Source organism: Tursiops truncatus, chromosome 12 (genome assembly GCF_011762595.2).
Source record: "Tursiops truncatus isolate mTurTru1 chromosome 12, mTurTru1.mat.Y, whole genome shotgun sequence".
In the NCBI taxonomy this organism is placed as follows: domain Eukaryota; kingdom Metazoa; phylum Chordata; class Mammalia; order Artiodactyla; family Delphinidae; genus Tursiops; species Tursiops truncatus.
Window position 1 is genome coordinate 883,184 of NC_047045.1, and position 18,919 is coordinate 902,102.

Consider the following 18,919-nt stretch of genomic DNA (forward strand, 5'->3'; position numbering starts at 1 on the left):
AATCTTCAGAGACAGGACTTGGGCATCTGGAATTTTGGGCTCCCATCATTTGTATATTTTATTTCATTTTATTTTTGCCTATGTACAATATTTCTCACATCCTTTTGAATCTTTAAAAGTTTCTTTTTGTTTTAAATTTTAGAATATTCCATAATCTTCACCTACTTTTCATAAGGTGTTACCTGTTATGTTTATTCGATCTTGTGCTTCTCCTGGTTAAGACTTCTTTCTTTCCTTTTTTTTTTTTCGGGGCCCTGCCTCATGTCTTGCAGGATCTTAGTTCCCTGACCTGGGATTGGACCCCAGGGCCCCAGCAGTGAAAGCGCCATGTTCTAAACACTGGACCACCAGGGAAGTCCCAAGATTTCAGTTTTAAATGACTTTTCTCCCACTCTAATTCATTCCTGGGATCAGTTTCACGTTTGGACGTTAAAGCAACCTTGCATTGCCAGAATAAAGCTACTTTGATTCTGATATATGATTGTTTTACATACCATGGATATAGTTTGTGCTTCTCTTTACACATTTTGCATGCATGTTCAAAGGAGAAACTGGCCTGTGATTCTATTCTTGTAATATTCTTTATAGATTTTTTTTGTTGTTTTTTGAAGATTCTATACTTTATTTTTTATTTATTTATTTTTGGCTGCCTGAGTTAGGAATTATGTTAAGACCTGAGTTAGGAGTAATGTGAGGGCCTTTCTTAGTGACAGTATCTGTGCCTTAGTTAGTAGTAGTGGCAGGGCCTTACTTAGTGACAGTGTCATTGCCTGAGTTAGGGCTAGTGTAATGGCCTGAGTTGGGAGTAGTGTGCGGGCCTTAGGGACAGTGTCTGTGCCTCAGTTAAGATTATGTCAATGCCTTAGTTTGGTAGATTGTCAGTGCCTTAGTTAGGAGTAATATCAGGGCCTTTGTTAGGCAGAAAGTCAGTTCCTGAGTTAGTAGTAGTGTTGTGGCTTGAGTTAGGAATAGTGTGAATGCCTTAGTTAGGGACAGTGTCAGTGCCTCACTTAAGAGTATTGTCAAGGCCTTAGTTAGGCAGAGTGTGAGTGCCAGTGTTAGGATTATTGTCATGGCTTTATTTAGGGACAGTGTCGGTACCTGAGTTAGGAGGTGTGTCACGGGCTGAGTTAGGAGTAGTGTAAGGGTCTTAGTTAGGGATAGTGTCAGTCCCTGAGTTAGGAGTAATGCCATGTCCTTACTTAGGGGCAGTGTCAGTGCCTGAGTTAGTTGTAGCATCAGTGCCTTCATTAGGTATTGTATCAGCGCCTGATTTAAGATTATAAACAGGGCCAAATTACAGACTGTGTCACTGCCTATGTTGGGAGTAGTATAAGGTCCTTAGTTAAGGACAGTGTCAGTCCCTGTGTTGGGGTTAGTTTCAGGCCCTTACTTATGGACAGTGTCAATTCTTGAGTTAGGAGTAGTGTCACAGCTTTAGTTAGGGACAATGTCAGTGACTGAGTTATGAGTATTTTTAGGCCCTTAGTTAGGAACAGTGTCATGCCTGAGATAGGAGTAGTGTCACGACTTTAGTTAAGGAGAGTGTCAGTGCCTGAGTTTGGAGTAGTGTCAGGGCCTCAATAAGGGATGTTGTCACAGCTTGAGTTAGTAGGACTGTTAGGGTTTTAGTTATAGACATAGTCAGTGCCTAGATTAAGAGTATTTTCAAGGCCTTTGTTAGGGAGAGTGTCAGAGCCTGAGTTAGGAGTAGTGTCACAGACTGAGTTAGTAGTAGTGTCAGGGCCTGATTTAGGGATAGTGACAGTCCCTGAGTTAGTAGTAGTGCCATGGCCTTAGATAGGGACACTGTCAGTGCCTGAGTTAGGAATAGTGTTAAGACCTAACGTAGGAGTAGTGTGAGGGACTTTCTTAGCGACAGTGTCTGTCCCTTAGTTAGAAGTAGTGTCAGGGCCTTAATTAGTGACAGTGTCAGTGCCTGAGTCAGGAATAGTGTTATGGCCTGAGTTCGGAGTATTATGAGGGCCTTAGGGACAGTGTCAGTGCCTCAGTTAGGAATAGTGTGAAGGCCTTAGTTAGGGACAGTGTCAGGGCCTGAGTTAGGAGTAGCTTCAGTACCTTCGTTAGGTATTGTATCAGCACCTGATTTAGGAGTAGAAACAGGGCCTAAGTTATGCACCGTCTCACTGTCTATGTTGGGAGTAGTATCAGTTCCTTAGTTAAGGACAGTGTCAGTCCCTGTGTTGGGGGTAGTTTCAGGCCCTTGCTTAGGGACAGTGTCAATTCTTGAGTTAGGAGTAGTGTCACGGCTTTAGTTAGGGACAATGTCAGTGCCTGAATTGGGAGTAGTGTCACGGAGTTAGTTAGGGACAGTGTCAGTGGTGAATTAGGAATAGTGTCTGGGCCTTAGTTAGGGAGAGTGCCAGTGCCTGATTTAAGAGTAGTATCAGCGCCTTAGGTAGAGTGTCAGTTCCTGAGTTAGGAGTAGTATCATGGCCTTTGTTAGGGACACTGTCATTGCCTGAGTTAGGAGTAGTGTCACGCCCTGAGATAGGAGTAGCGTAAGGGCCTTAGTTAGGGACAGTGTCAGTGCCTCATTTAAAAGTATGTCAAGACCTTAGTTAGGTAGGGTGTCAGTTCCTGAGTTAGGAGTAGTTTCATAGCCTTAGTAAGGGAGAGTGTCCTTGCCTGAGTTAGAAGTAGTGTCACAGGCTGAGATAGGAGTAGTGTAAGGGCCTTAGTTAGGGATAGTGCCAGTGCCTGAGTATGTAGTAGTGTCAGGGCCTCAATAAGGGACGTTGTCACTGCCTGAGTTAGTAGTAGTGTTAGGGCTTCAGTTACTGACATAGTCAGTGCCTAGGTTAAGAGTATTGTCAAGGCTTTTGTTAGGGAGAGTGTCAGAGCATGAGTTAGGAGTAGTTCAGGGCCTTTTTAGGGATAGTGTCAGTCCCTAAGTTAGGAGTAGTGTCATGGCCTTAGTTAGGGGCAGTATCAGTGCCTCAGTTAGAAATAGTGTTAAGACCTGACATAGGAGTAGTGTGAGGGCCTTTCTTAGTGACAGTGTCTGTGCCTTAGTTCGTAGTAGTATCAGAGCCTTAGTTAGTGACAGTGTCAGTGCCTTAGTTAGGAATAGTGTTATGGCTTGAGTTAAGAGTAGTGTGAGGGCAATAGGGACAGTGTCAGTGCCTCAGTTAAGAGTATGTCAAGGCCTTAGTTAGGTAGAATGTCAGTTCCTGAGTTAGGAGTAGTTTCATGGCCTTAGTAAGGGAGAGTGTCCTTGCCTGAGTTAGGAATAGTGTCACAAGCTGAGTTAGGAGTAGCATAAGGGCTTTAGTTAGGGACAGTGCCAGTGCCTGAGTGTGGAGTAGTGTCAGGGCCTCAGTTAGGGACGTTGTCACTGCCCAAGTTAGTAGAAGTGTTAGGGATTTAGTTACGGAGATAGTCAGTGCCTAGGTTAGGAGTACTGTCAAGGCCTTTGTTAGGCAGAGTGTCAGATCCTGACGTAGGAGTAGTGTCATGGTGTGTGATAGTAGAAGTGTCAGGGCCTTATTTAGGGATACTGTCAGTCACTGAGTTAGTAGTAGTGCCATGGCCTTAGTTAGGGTCAGTGTCAGCGCCTGAGTTAGGAGTAGTGTTAGACCTGAGTTAGGAGTAGTTGAGGGCCTTTCTTAGGGACAGTATCTGTGCCTTAGATAGTAGTACTGTCAGGGCCTTAGTTAGGGACAGTGTCATTGCCTCAGTTAAGAGTATTGTCAAGAGTTTAGTTATGCAGAGTGTGAGTGCCAGAGTTAAGATTAGTGTCACCACTTTAGTTAGGTAGAGTGTCCGTTCCTGACCTGGGAGTAGCGTCCTGGTCTTAATTAGGGATAGTGTCAGTACCTGAGTTAGGAGTAGTGTCAGGTCCTTAGTTAGGCACAAGTGTCAGTGTGTGAGTTAGCAGTAGAGTTACGGACAGAGTTAGGAGTAATGTGTGAGCCTTTTATAGGGACAGTTTCAGTGCCTGAATTAGGAGTAGTGTCAGGGCCTTAGTTAGGGATAGTGTCAGTGCCTGAGTTGGGAGTAGTGTCAGTTCCTTAGTTTGGGACAGTGTCAGTGCCTGCATTACGAGTAGTGTTGGGCCTGTGTTAGGAGTAGTGTGACGGACTTAGTTAGGGACACTGTCAGGGCCTGAGTTAGAAGTAGCATCAGTGCCTTCATTAGGTATTGTATCAGCACCTGATTTAGGAGTAGAAACAGGGCCTAAGATATGGACCATGTCACTGCCTATGTTGGAAGTAGTATAAGGTCCTTAGTTAAGGACAGTGTCAGTCCCTGTGTTGGGAGTAGTTTCAGGCCCTTAGTTAGGGACACTGTCAATTCTTGAGTTAGGAGTAGTGTCACGGCTTTAGGTAGGGACAATGTCAGTGAGTGAGTTTTGAGAAGTTTCAGGCCCTTAGTTAGGGACAGTGTCAATGCCTGGGATAGGAGTAGTGTAACTGGCTGAGTTAGGAGCAGCGTAAGGGCCTTAGTTAGGGACAGTGCCAGTGCCTGAGTGTGGAGTAGTGTCAAGGCCTCAATTAGGGACTTTGTCACTGCCTCAGTTAGTAGTAGTTTTAGAGCTTTAGGTATGGACATAGTCAGTGCCTAGGTTAAGAGTATTGTCAAGGCTTTTGTTAGGGAGAGTGTCAGAGCCTGAGTTAGTAGTAGTGTCAGGGCCTTATTTAGGGATAGTGTCAGTCCCTGAGTTAGGAGTAGTGCCATGGCCTTAGTTAGGGACAGTCTCAGTGCCTGAGTTAGGCATAGTGTTAAGACCTCACTTAGGAGTAGTGTGAGGGCCTTTCTTAGTGACAGTGGCTGTGCCTTATTTAATAGTAGTGTCAGGGCCTTAGTTAGTGACAGTGTCAGTTCCTGAGTTGGGAGTAGTCTCGGAGCCTTAGTAAGGGACAGTATCAGTGCCTGAGTTACGAGGAGTGTTGGGACTGTGTTAGGAGTAGTGTGACGGCCTTAGTTAGGGACAGTGTCAGGGCTTGAGTTAAGAGTAGCTTCGGTGTCTTTGTTAGGCATTGTATCAGCGCCTGGTTTAGGAGTAGAAACAGGGCCTAAGTTACGGACCGTGTCACTGCCTATGTTGGGAGTAGTATCAGGTTCTTAGTTAAGGATAGAGTCAATCCCTGTGTTGGTGGTAGTTTCAGGCCCTTGCTTAGGGACATTGTCAATTCTTCAGTTTGGAGTAGTGTCACGACGTTAGTTAGGGACAATGTCAGTGCCTGATTTGTGAGTAGTTTCAGGCCCTCAGTTAGGGACAGTGTCAATGCCTGTGTTAGGAGTAGTGTCATGGCTTTAGTTAAGGAGAGTGTCATTCCCTGTTTTGGGGGTAGTTTTAGGCCCTTAATTAGGGACAGTTTCACTACTTGAGTTAGGACTATTGTCATGGTTTTAGTTAGTGACAGTGTCAGTGCCTGAGTTGTGTGTTGTGTCCCGGACTTAGTTAGGGACAGTGTCAGTGCTGAGTTTAGAATAGTGTCTGGGCCTTAGTTAGGTAGAGTATCAGTTCCTGAGTTAGAAGTAGTGTCATGGCCTTAGTTAGGGACACTCTCATTGCCTGAGTTAGGAGTAGTGTAACGGGATGAGTTAGGAGTAGTGTAAGGGCCTTAGTTAGGGACAGTGTCAGTTATGAGTTGCGAGTAGTTTCAGGGCCTTAGTTAGGGATAGTGTCTGTGCCTGATTTAAGCATATTATCAAGGCCTTTGTTAGGGAGAGTGTCATTGCCTGAGTTAGGAGTAGTTTCACGGCCTTAGTTAGGGAAAGTTTCAGCTCCCAAGTTGGGAGTAGTGTCCAGGCCTTAGTTAGGGACAGAGTCCATGCCAGTGATAGCAGTAGTTTCAGGGCATTAGTTAGGGACATGGTTAGTACCTGAGTTGGGAGTAGTGTCATGACCTTAGTTAGAGCGAGTTTCAGTGCCTGAGTTAGTAGTAGTGTCAGGGCCATTGTTATGAAGAATGTCAGTCCCTGAGTTAGGAGTAGTGTCAGGGCTTTAGTTAAGGACAGTGTCAGTCCCCATGTTTAGAGTGGTATTACAGCCTTAGTTAGGGACAGTGTCAGTGCCTCAGTTAAGAGTATTGTCAAGGCCTTAGTTAGGCAGAGTGTCAGTGCCTGAGTAAGAAGGAGTATGAGGGCCTTAGTTAGGGACAGTGTCAGTGCCTGCATTACGAGTAGTGTTGGGCCTGTGTTAGGAGTAGTGTGACGGCCTTAGTTAGGGACCACGTCAGGGCCTGAGTTAGGAGTAGCATTGGTGCCTTCGTTAGGTATTGTATCAGCACCTGATTTAGGAGTAGAAACAGGGCCTAAGTTATGGACCGTGTCACTACCTATGTTGGGCGTAATATCGGGTCCTTAGTTAAGGACAGTGTCAGTCCCTGTGTTGGGAGTAGTTTCAGGTCCTTAGTTCGGAACAGTGTCAATTCTTGAGTTAGGAGTAGTGTCACAGCTTTAGTTAGGGACCGTGTCAGTGTCTGAGTTGGGTGTTGAGTCACAGACTTAGTTAGGGACAGTGTCAGTGCCTGAGATGGGAGTAATGTCAGGTCCTTAGTTAAGGACAGTGTCAGTGCCTGAGTTACAAGTAGTTTTAGGCCATTAGTTAGGGACAGTGTCAATGCCTGACTTTGGAGTGGTGTTATGGCTTTAGTTAAGGAGAGTGTCAGTGCCTGAGTTGGGAGTAGTTTCAGGGCCTTAGTTAGGGACAGTGTCAGTTCCCATGTTGGGAGTAGTGTCATGGCCTTAGTTAGGGACAGAATCAGTTCCAGAGATAGGAGTAGTTTCAGGGCCTTAGTTAGGGACATGGTAAGTACCTGAGTTGGGAGTACTGTCATGATCTTTGTTAGGGAGAGTTTCAGGGCCTGAGTTAGTAGTAGTGTCAGGGCCTTAGTTAGAGACAGTGTCAGTGTCTGAGTTAAGAGTACTGTCAAGGCCTTAGTTAGGTAGAGTGTCAGTTCCTGAGTTAGGAATAGTGTCATGGCCTTAGTTAGAGACACTGTCATTGCCTGACTTAGGAGTAGTGTCACGGGCTGAGTTAGGAATAGTGTAAGGGCCTTGGTTAGGGACAGTGTCAGTGCCTGAGTTGAGTACTGTCAAGGCCTTAGTTAAGGAGAATGTCAGTGCCTGAGTTAAGAGGAGTGTCAGCACTTTAGTTAGGGACAGTTTCAGTTCCCAGGTTTAGAGTGGTGTCATGACATTAGTTAGGGACAGTGTCAGTGTCTGAGTTGGGAGTGGTGTCACGCCTTTGCTAAGGACAGTGTCAGTGCCTGAGTTAGCAGTAGTGTCAGGGCCTTAGTTAGCGACAGTGTCACTGACTGAGTTAAGAGTAGTGTCAGGGTACTAGTTAGGGAGAGTGTCAGTGCCTGATTTAGGAAGAGTATCAAGGCCTTAGTTACAGTGTCAGTTCCTGAGTTAGGAGTAGTGTCATGGCCTTAGTTAGGGACAGTGTCAGTGCCTGAGTTAGGAGTAGTGTCACGGGCTGATTTAGGTGTAGTGTAAGAGTCTTAGTTAGGGACAGTGTCAGTGACTGAGTTAGGAGTAGTGTCAGGGCCTTAGTTAGGGACAGGGTCAGGGCCTGTGTTAGGAGTAGTGTCAGCCCTTATTTAGGGTGAGTGTCAGTGCCTGAGTTAGGAGTATTTTCAGGGCCTTAGTTAGGGAGCGTGTCAATTCCTAATTTAGGAGTAGTGGCATGGCCTTAGTTAGGGACACTGTCATTGCCTGAGTTAGGAGTAGTGTCACGGGCTGAGTTAGGAGTAGTATAAGGGCCTTAGTTAGAGACAGTGTCAGTCCATGAGTTGGGAGTAGTGTCATGGCCTTAGTTAGGGACACTGTCATTGCCTGAGCTAGGAGTAGTGTCACGGGCTGATTTAGGAGTAGTGTAAGGGCCTTTGTTAGGGACAATCTCAGTGCCTGTTATAGGAGTAGTGTAAGGGCTTTAGTTAGGGACAGTGTCAGTACACGAGTGGGAGTAGTGTCACGGCATTAGTTAGGGACAGTGTCAGTGCTTGAGTTAGGAGTAGTGCCAGGGCCTTAGTTTGAGACAGGGTCAGGACCTGAGTTAGGAGTAGTGTCAGGGCTTTATTTAGGGAGAATATCAATTCCTGATTTAGGAGTAGTATCATGGCCTTAGTTAGGGTTAGTTTCTGTTTCTGTGTTAGGAGTAGTTTCAGGGCCTTAGTTAGGGATAGGGTTAGTGCTTGAGTTGGAAGTACTGTCACGGACTTAGTTAGGGACAGTGTCAGTGCCTGAGTTAAGAGTATTATCAAGGCCTTTGTTAGTGAGAGTGTCAGTGCCTGAGGTAGAAGCAGTTTCAGGGCCTTAGTTAGTGACAGTGTCAGTTCCTGTGTTGGGTGTAGTGTCACAGCCTTAGTTAGGGACAGAGTCAGTGCCAGAGATAGTAGTAGTTTCAGGGTCTTATTTAGGGACATGGTCAGTACCTGAGTGTCATGACCTTAGTTAGGGAGAGTTTCAGTGCCTGAGTTAGTAGTAGTGAAAGGGTCTTAGTTACGGACAGTGTCAGTGCCTGTCTTAAGGGTATTGTCAAGGCCTTAGTTAGGGAGAATGTCAGTGTCTGATTTAGGAGTAGTGTCAGGGCTTTCGTTAGGGACAGTGTCAGTTCCCTTAGTTATGGCCCTTGTAAGGGCCTTAGTTTAGAATAGCATCAGAGCCTATGTCAGGAATCATGTCAGGGCCTGTGTTAGGAGTGGTGTCAGGGCCTTAGGTAGGGACAGTGTCAGGGCCTTAGTTAGGATGAGAATCAGGGCCTTCGTTAGGTATTGTGTCAGGACCTGATTTAGTAGTAGTGTCATGGCCTTAGTTAGAGACAGGGTCAGGCCCTGATTTAGGACTATCCTCAGAGCCAATGTTAGGGATCATGTTAAGGCCTGAGTTAGGAGGAATGTTTGGGGCCTCTGTTAGGAGTAATGTCAGGGCCTATGTTAGAAATCGTGTCAGGGCCTAAGTTAAGGACAGTGTCAAGGACTTAGTGAGGACTAGCAGGGCCAGAGTTAGGAGTAGTGTCAGGGCCTTAGTTAGGGTCAGTGTCATGGCCTCTGTTAGTAGTAGTGTCAGGACCTTCTTTAGGGACAGTGTCAGGGCATTAGTTAGGACTGGCATCAGAGCCTATATTAGGAATCTTGTCAGGGCCTGAGTTAGGGGTAGTGTCAGGGCTTTAGTTAGGGTCAGTGTCATGGCCTCTGTTAGGAGTAGTGTCAGGACCTGAATTAGGAGTAGTGTCAGGGCCTTAGTTAGGGACAGTGTCAGGGCTTTAGTTAGGAGTAGCATCAGTGCCTTAGTTAGGTATTGTATCAGCACCTGAGTTAGGAGTAGGGTCAGGGCTTTAGTTAGAGACAGTGCCAGGGCCTCAGTTAGGACTAGCATAAGAGTCTATGTTAGAAATCATGTCATGGACTGAGTTAGGGACAGTCTCGGGGCCATAGTTAGGACTAGCAGGGCTGAGGAAGGAGTAGTGTCATGGCCTAAGTTAGGAGTAGTGTCAGGTCCTTAGCACTAGCATCAGAGTCTTCGTTACATATCGTGTCAGGGCCTGAGGTAGGAATAGTGTCAGGGCCTTAGTTATGGACACTGTCAGTGCATCAGTTAGGACTAGTGTCGAGGCCTTATTTAGGGCAAGTGTCAGAGCCAGAGTTAGGAGTAGTATCAGGCCTTCAGTAAGGGACATTGTCAGTTCCTGGATTAGGTGTACTGTCAAGGCCTTAGTTAGGCCGGTGTCAGGGGGTTAGTTAAGACTAGCATCAGAGCCTTCATTAGGTATCGTGTCAGAGCCTGAATTAGGACTAGGGTCAGGGCCTTAGTTAGGGACAGTGTCAGAGCCTGATATAGGTGCAGTGTCATGGCCTTAGGGACAATGTCAGGGCCTTTGTTAGGACTAGCATCAGAGCCTATGTTAGGAATCGTGTCAGGGCCTGACTTAGGGACAGTGTCGGGACCTTAGTTAGGACTAGCGGGGCCTGTGTTAGGAGTAGTGTCAGGGCCTTAGTTAGTGCCAGTGTCAGGGCCTTAGTTAAGACTAACATCAGAGCCTATGTTAGTAATCGTGTCAGGGCCTATGTTAGGGACAGTGTCAGTGTCTGGGTTAGGAATAGTATCAGGGCCTTCGTTAGGGACAGTGTCAGGGCCTTAGTTCGGTATAGTGTCAGGGCCTGAGTTAGGAGTAGTGTCAGGGCCTTAGTTAGGGCCAGTGTCAGGGCCTAAGTCAGGACTTGCATCACAGCCTTTGTTAGGTATCATGTCAGGGCCCGAGTTAGGAGTGTTATTAGGGCCTTAGTTGGGGACAGTGTCAGAGTCTGAGTGCTGACTATATCCTAACTCTCCCTTCTAAGGAAACTTGACACTACTCCTAACTCAGGCCCTGATACTGTCCCTAACTAAGGCCCTGACACTTTCCCTAGCTAAGGCCCTGACACTACTCCTAAGCCAGGTCCTGATACTCTTCCTAAATAATGCTGTGACACTACTGTTAACTCAAGCCCTGACACTGTCCCTAACTAAGGCCTTGACACTACTCCAAACTCAGGCCCTGACCCGATACCTAACAAAGGCTCTGATGCTTGTCCTAACTAAGGTCCTGACACTGTCTCTAACTAAGGCCTGGAAGCTGTCCCTAATATAGGCCCTCCTGCCGGCAATAACTTAAAGCCTGACACCATCCTGAGCTAATTTTCTGAACCATCTCTAACCAAGGTCCTGACACTGTCCCCAAGAAAGCCCTGTTGCTCTCCTTAGGTGAAGCCCTGAGGCTGTCCATAACTCAGGCCCTGAAGCTATCCCTAACTGAGGCCTTGGCACTGTGTCTAACTCAAGCCCTGATCATGTCTTTAACTAAGACCCTAATGCTGATATTACAAATCCCCTGATGCTTCTCCTAAGTCATGCCCTCACCCGGTCCCTAGTTAAGGCCCTGTCGTTAGGTTTCACTCAGACCCTGTCGCTCTCCCTAATTCAGGCTCAGGCGCTCTCCGTACATGAAACCCTATGCTCGTCCTAAATAAGGCCTTGATACTCTCAGTACTAGGGTCTTGACACTATTCATAGGTCATTTTGTGACACTATCCCTAGATCTTAACCTGACCCTGTCCATAGCTAATGTCATGCCTTTTATTCTAACTAAAGCCCTGAGGCTGTACCTAAGTAAAGCCCTGAAATTATTCCCGAGGCTATGACACTGTCTGTAACTGTGGCCTGTATGCTCATTTTAAGTCAGGGCATGATACTGTCCCTAACTAAGGCCCTGACACTACACCTTACTCAGGCCCTGCCACTGTCCCTGACTCCACTTCTAACTCAGGCCCTGACACTATACCTAACAATGGCTTTGATGCTATTCCTTACTCAGGCACTGACACTGTCCCTAACTAAAGCCCTGACACTAATCCTAACTCAGGCCCTGAAACTGGCCCTAACTAAGGCCTTGACACTACTCCTAACCCAGGCTCTGACACTGTCCGTAACTAAGGCCCTGACTCTACACCTAATTCAGTTTCTGACACTGTACCTAACAAAGGCTTTGATGCTAGCCCTAACTCAGGCCCTGACACTGTGTCTAACTAAAGGCGTGCTGCATTCAATATATAAAGTCCTGACAATATCCTGAGCTTATATCCTGACCATCTCTAACCTGGGCCCTGACACTGTCCCTAAGAAAGCCCTGTCGCTGTCCCTAATTCAGGACATGAGGCTGACCCTAACTCAGACCCTGAAGCTATCCCTAACTGAGGGCTTGATGCTGTGCCTAACTCGGGCCCTGATCATGTCTTTAACTGAGACCCTGATGCTGATCCACAAAAGGCCCTGGTGCTGACCTAAGTCATGCCCTGACAGTGTCCCCAGCAAAGGACTGGATGAGAGGCCTCACTTAGGCCCTGTCTCTCTCACTAAGTCAGGCTCTGATGCTGTCCCTACCTGAAGCTCTGACACTGGTTATAAATAAGACCCTGATACTCTCAGTAACTAAGGTCTTGACACTATCCCTACATCATTTCCTGACATAATCCGTAGACTTTACCCTAGCTAAAGTCGTGTCTCTTATGCTAACTATAGCCCTGAATCTGTCCTTAACTGAGGCCGTCATATTAGTCTCAAGGCTGTGACACTGTCCCTACCTAAGTCCTAGATGTTCGTCCTAAGTCAGGTCCTGACACTACACCTAACTCAGGCCCTGACACTGTCCCTTACTAAGGCCCTGATACTACTCCTACCTCAGGCTGTGAAACTCTACTTAACAAAGGCCCTGGGGCTTGTCCTAACTAAGGCCCTGCTGCTGTCAACATCTAAAGTCCTGACACTACCCTGAGCTAATTTCCTGACCCATCTCTTACCAAGGTCCTGAAACTGTTCCTAAGTAAGCCCTGATGCTGTACGTAAGCGAGGGCCAGAGGCTGTCCCTACGAAAGGCCCTGAGAATGTCTTTAACAAAGACCCTGAGGCTGATCCTAACGAGGCCCTTATGCTCCTCCTAAGTCATGCCCCGACACTGCCCCTAACTCAGGTGCTAACGAGAGTCCTCAGGTATTCCCTGTCGCTGTACCTCAGTCAGGCTCTGATGCTGTGCCTACATCAAGCTATGACACTGGTCCTGAAATGAATAAGGCCCTGATGCTCTCAATAACTAAGGTCTTCACACTATCCCTAGCCTGTAACCTGGCTCTGTCCCTAGCTAATGTCCTGCCTCTTATCCTAAGAACCTAACGCTGATCCTACGAAGGCCCTGATGCTGCTCCTAAGTCATGCCCTGATACTGTCACTAACTAAGTCCCTGATGCTTGGCCTCACTCAGGCCCTGTCACTCTCCCTAAGTCAGGCTCTGATGCTGTCCCTACCTGAAGCCCTGACGCTGGTCCTAAATAGGGTCTTGATACTCTCAGTAAGGTCTTGACACTATCCTTAGGTCATTTCCTGACACTGTCCCTAGACTTTAACCTCACCCTCTCCCTAGCTAATGTCCTGCCTTTTATCCTAACTGATACCCTATTGCTCTGCCTAACTAAGGCCCTGGTTAGTCCTAACTAAGACTGTGACACTCTCTCTAACTAAGGCCCGGAAGCTGTCCCTAATATAGACACTGCTGCTGACAATAACTAAAGTCCTGACACTATCCTGAGCTAATATCCTGACCCATCTCTAATCAAAGTCCTCACACTGTCCCTAAGTCAGCCCTGATGCTGTCTCTAAATAAGGTCCTGAAGCTGTCCCTGACCCAGGCCCTGAAAATATCCCTAATTGAGGCCCTGACGCTGTGAGTAACTCAGGCCCTGATAACGTCTTGAAGTAAGACCGTAAAACTGATCCTACAAGGGCCCTGATGCTGCTCCTGTCATGACCTGATCTGTCCCTAGCTAAGGCCCTGACACTGCGCCTCACTCAGGCCTTGTCGCTCTCCCTATGTCAGGCTCCGACGCCGTCCCTACCTGAAGCCCTGACACTGGTCCGGAATAAGTCACTGATGCTGGTGCTCAATAAGGGCCTGATGCTCTCAATAACTAAGGTCTTCACGCTATCCCTACCTCATTTCCTGACACTATCCCTAGCCCTTAACCTGACACTGTCCCTAACTAATTTCCTGCCTCTTATGCTATCTAAAGCCCTGGTGCTGTCCCTAACGAAGGCCCTGACACAAGTCCTAACTCAAGCCTTTACACTGTCCCTAACTACAACCTTCAAGCTAGTCCTAATTCAGGCCCTGATGCGAGTCCTAACTCAGATCCCACTCTGTCCCTAACCTAGGGCCTCCTGCCGTCAATAACTAAATCCCAACACTATCCATAGGTAATGTCCTGGTGCCTCTGTTACCAAGGCCCTGACACTCTCCGTAAGTAAGCCCTGAGGCTGTCACTAAATGAGTCCCTCACACTAGCCCTAACTCTAGTCCTGACATTGTCCCTAATAAAGGCCCTGATGCTAGTCCTACCTAAGGCCTGGAAACTATCTCTAACTAAGGTCCTGGAGCTAGACCTAACTCAAGCCCAGACGCTAGGTCTAACTCAAGCCCTGATGCTATGCCTGACTCAGACCCTGGCACTGCCCCTAAAAAGGGCCCTATGCTAGTCCTAACTCATGTCCTAAAGCTAGGTCTAAGTCAAGCCATGAATTTAGGCCTATTTCAGGCCCTGACATTGTCCCTAACTAAGGCCCTGAAGCTGTCCCTAACATCAGCCTTGCTGCCTTCAATAACTACCGTCCTGAAACTATCCTGAGCTAATATCCTGACCCATCTCTTACCAAGGTCCTGACACTGTCCCTATGTAAGCCCTGATTCTGTCCCTACATGAAGACTTGAGTCTGTCCCTAACTCAGGCCCAGATGCTGTACCTAACTCAGACCCTCAAAATGCCTTTGAGACCCTGATGCTCTTCCTAAGTCATGCCCTACCACTGTCCCTAACTAAGGCCCCAACACTGCTTTTAACTCAATCCCTGATTGTACCCCTCACTCAGGCCCTGACATTTTCCCTAAGTAAGGCCCTGCTGCTATCCTTAACTCAGGCTCTGATGCTGTCCTTGCCTGAAGCCGTGACACTGGTCCTAAATAAGACCCTGATGCTCTCAATAACTAAGGTCTTGACACTATCCCTAGGTGATTTCCTTACACTATGCCTAGAATGTAATCTGACCCTGTCCCTAGCTAATGTCTGGTCTCTTTTCCTAACCCAAGCCCTAATGCTGTCTCTAACTAAGTCCCTGGCTAATCCTAACTAAGGCCCTGATACTGTCTCTAACTAAGGCCCGGAAGCTGTCCCTAATATAGGCCCTGCTGCCATCAATAACTAAAGTCCTGACACTATCTTGAGCTAATATACTGACCTATCTCTAACCAAGGTCCTAACTTTGTCCCTATGTCAGCCCTGACACTCTCCCTAAGTGAAGCCCTAGGCTTTCCTTAACTCAGGCCCAGACGCTGTACCTAACTCAGACCCTCAAAATGTCTTTGAGACGCTGATGCTCTTCCTAAGTCATGTCCTGACACTGTCCTTAGCTAAGGCCCTGACACTAGGTCTTACTCAGGCCCTGTCGCTCTCCCTAAGTCAGGATCTGACAGTCCCTACCTGAAGCCCTGACACTGCTCCTAAGTAAGGCCCTGATACTCTCTGTAACAAGGTTTGATACTATCCCAAGCTCATTTCCTGACACTATCCCTAGACATTAACCTTACCCTGTCCCTAGCTAAAGTCTTGCCTCTTATGCTAACTAAAGCCCTGATGCTGTCCCTAACTAAGGCCCTGACACTACTCCTAACTCAGGCCCTGACACTGTACCTAACAAAGATTCTGACACTTGTCGTAAGTACCGCCTTGACACTGTCCCTAACTAAGGCCCTGATGCTGTCAATAACTAAAGTCCTGACAGTATCCTGAGCTGATATCCTTACCTATCTCTTACCAACATACAGACAGTCCCTAGGTAAGCCCTGAAGCTGTCCCTAAGTGAGGCCCTGAGGCTGTCCCTAACTAAGGCCCTGAAGCCCAGCCTAACTCAGGCCCTCAGGCTAAGCCTAAGCCTGGCCTTGACATTGTCCCTAACAAAGGCCCTGACCCTAGTCTTACCCTAGGCCCTGATGTTTGATCTAACTCAGGTTCTGACGCTGTCCCTAACCAAGGCCCTGTAGCTGTCCCTAACATCAGCCTTGCTGCCGTCAATAAGTAATATTCAGACACTATCCTGAGCTAATAACTTGATCCATCTCTTACCATGGTCCTGACACTGTCCCTACTAAAGTCCTGCTGCCATCCCAAAGTGTGGCCCTGAGGCTGTCCCTTTGAAGCCCTGTTGCTGTGCCTAACTCAGGCCCTGACAATATCTTTAACTAAGGCCCTGATGCTGATCCTAGCTAAGAACCTGATGCTAGGCCTCACTCAGGCCCTGACATTGTCCCTAAGTCAGGTCTTGACTCTGTCCCTAACTAAGGCCCTGAAGCTGTCCCTAAGTCAGGCCCTGACACTTTTCCTAACTCAGGTCCTGGCAATAACCTTAATTAAGACCGTGATGCTGATCCTATCTACAGTACTGATGCTGGTCCTACGTCATGCCCTGACACTCTCCCTAAATCAGGATCTGATGCTGTCTGTAATATCTTGGTCTGTCCCTCCCTAATTCCCTGAGGCTTTCCATAACTATAGACCTGACATTGTTTCTAACTAACTGCCTGACTCTGTACCTAACTGACACTGAATAATCAGCCTCTCTGCACCAATTCTGAATCAAATTTCAAGAACAGTGTTTTGGAGAAATACAAAAGATTAGTTTTATCACTCTGCCAGCCAATGCAGGACACAGCAGGCTCGTGCCCTCTACAGCTGTGTGTCCCAATGTGGGTGGATTTGGTGTTTTATAGCGATGGTTCAAGGGTGTGCTTGCTGATAAGGATCAGTGTGTATGCAGGGCCTGCACGCCTTTAATCTGGTCTCAGGTGGTTTCTTGATGAGTTCCTCAGGACTGAAGAATGCTAACATCTTCCATTTGTTGGGGGTTTTAGTTCTTTAAGGATCTCAAAGATATTGTTATGTGTATCCCTTGAGGCAGAACCAGGACCCTGCCTCAAGGCTGCACTATTGTTTCTTGACTGTTTTTCCCTGTCTCTGCATCCCCTCACTTCCTTGATTAGCAACTGTTTGAATATGCCCTTTGGAACTCAGGGAAGGCCCTGGAGTCTCTAGTCTATTCCCTAAAAACAAGTTAGGAGGCAAACAGAAAGACTTCTGTGCCCAGGAGACCACAGAGTCTCTCTCAGTTTCACTCCTCCTCTTCTGGATACTCCCTAATTTTGAGGAGAACAGATTTTTGACAAGAAAAGGAATCATCATTTCAGACTGAGATATTAATCATAAACTTGGCACAGGAAATCGGTTTTAAGGGGACTCGGTCTTAATCAACACCTCACTTTTATCTTTCCCCACATCTTTCAGGGAACAGGGTGATGACCACTCTGCCTACTTCCTGCCTAAATGGGGTGCCGTCCTGCCTAAATCTAGGGGAATGGATACCAAGTTAGAAATATTTGAGATCCAAGTCCTATACCTGAGACTCGTATGATTAAGATCTCAGTCCCTTGGTCCCCCATTTTGGTGCAACAAATCCAGTTAAAATAGGAGGGGTAACAACTGAAAATTTAATAGTAAAAATAGATCTCATTCCCTTAGGAATTCAGGAGAATATGTCTGAAACGTGGTCTGCAACTGACACTTCAGAGAGACTTTGTAGCCAGTTGTCTAATTCTACCTAAGTAGGTTTTAACTTTTGATGTAGTATTGACGTATCCATAACAGGAGCTATTGACCACTACACATATGTCTCATCTTTCTATTAGTATCTGATCTAACATCATTGTTTGAAATTTAATAGTTAAGAGAGGAGTCCTTGAAAACGTACGGTTGCAGCTATCAGCAGACATTGTTTTGAGCATGGCTGGTGGCGTCCCGAGTCTGATATAGCTCAGAAATCCAAGTTGAACAATACAGGAATGCAGGGACTTCCCTGGTGGTCCAGTGGTTAAGACTTCGCCTTCCAACGCAGTGGGTGCCCATTTGATCCCTGGGCGGGGAGCTAAGATCCCATATGCCTCGTGACCTAAACTCGAAAACATGAAACAGAAACAATATTGTAACAAATTCAATAGGCTTAAAAAATGGTCCACACAAAAAAAAAAAAAAAAAAAAAAAAAAAACTTGGAAAACAAACAAACAAAAAATACAGGAATGCATCTAAATCACATCTACATTGGGTATCTGAATATCTGAATCATAGTTGGATATCTGAACCATATCTGAACCATAGCCACTCCTTTTTGACTGTCAAATGCATTGGATATCTGAACCATAGTCACTCCTTTTTGACTGTCAAATGCATTCCCCTCTTCAATGCCAAAGCAGATGTACAATTCATATCCAATAGGCCACAAAACAGGCAACTTTTGTCAGTAAAATTTAAGTTAAACCAGGTATAAGCCAGAGTGACTTCCTCACACCTTGATACATGAAGAGTTTTCTTTTTTTTCACTTTTGATTACAATAGAAAGCATTGATGATCAAAATGTCAATCCCTCAGTGCCAGAATGATTCAGCTGTTTGCCCCAGGTGTAGATCATGTCCTTCAGTGCTAGGCCTCCTTTATATTTGCCTAGTTAATCCATATTGGGGGAATACTGATCAGGTATCGTGAACATGCTCAGAGGAATGTTAATGAGAAAACGTTTTATATAGGCCATACATTTTATTATTCATACCCAACTGTCACACAAGCATTGTACATGTGCTTTTAGCAGCAGACATAAAGCAAACAGTGATACATCGTGAGTCATTACATTCTGATAACTTTACTAGGTAACTTTTCTCTTAAACATCAGGGCAAAATGAAGCCAACACAGTAACTTTCATAAATACAGATTTCAATACAGAGCTGTAATTCATCCAATTGCTCCAAGTCCTAAGTAGCTTGAGGGGAAGGACTTCCCTGTGTCTGGAAAACACAGATCAAAGCCAGTAACAAAAAAACAAAAACATGATAACCATATTCACCAGTTCACTCAGTAACCAATCCTTTTGTTAACTTTGTATGAAGCCATCAGATTCTCCATTAAGATTTCTCATTTCTTACCCAGTTTGGCATTATGATATGAAATTTATCAGAGACCTGTGCTTGCCAAAATGTCCTTCACGTAGATCTTCTTGAAGATGGAGCACTTTTGCAAAGTGTTAGAGCACAACAGGAACTATCTATAAATCACATAAAGACTTAAAAGGTCATGGCTAAACCTTGGATCACACTGTAAATGACAAAAGAAACCATGATTGCTGTTATATACAACATTTAAGAATTCCTAGAATTATGACTCATAAAACTTTACCAGGACATACTAGATTTTTAGGAATTCCATGTAATTTAACATACTAATCACACATTTCTGTCTGAGATGGCTCAAGGGCCTTCTAAAACAT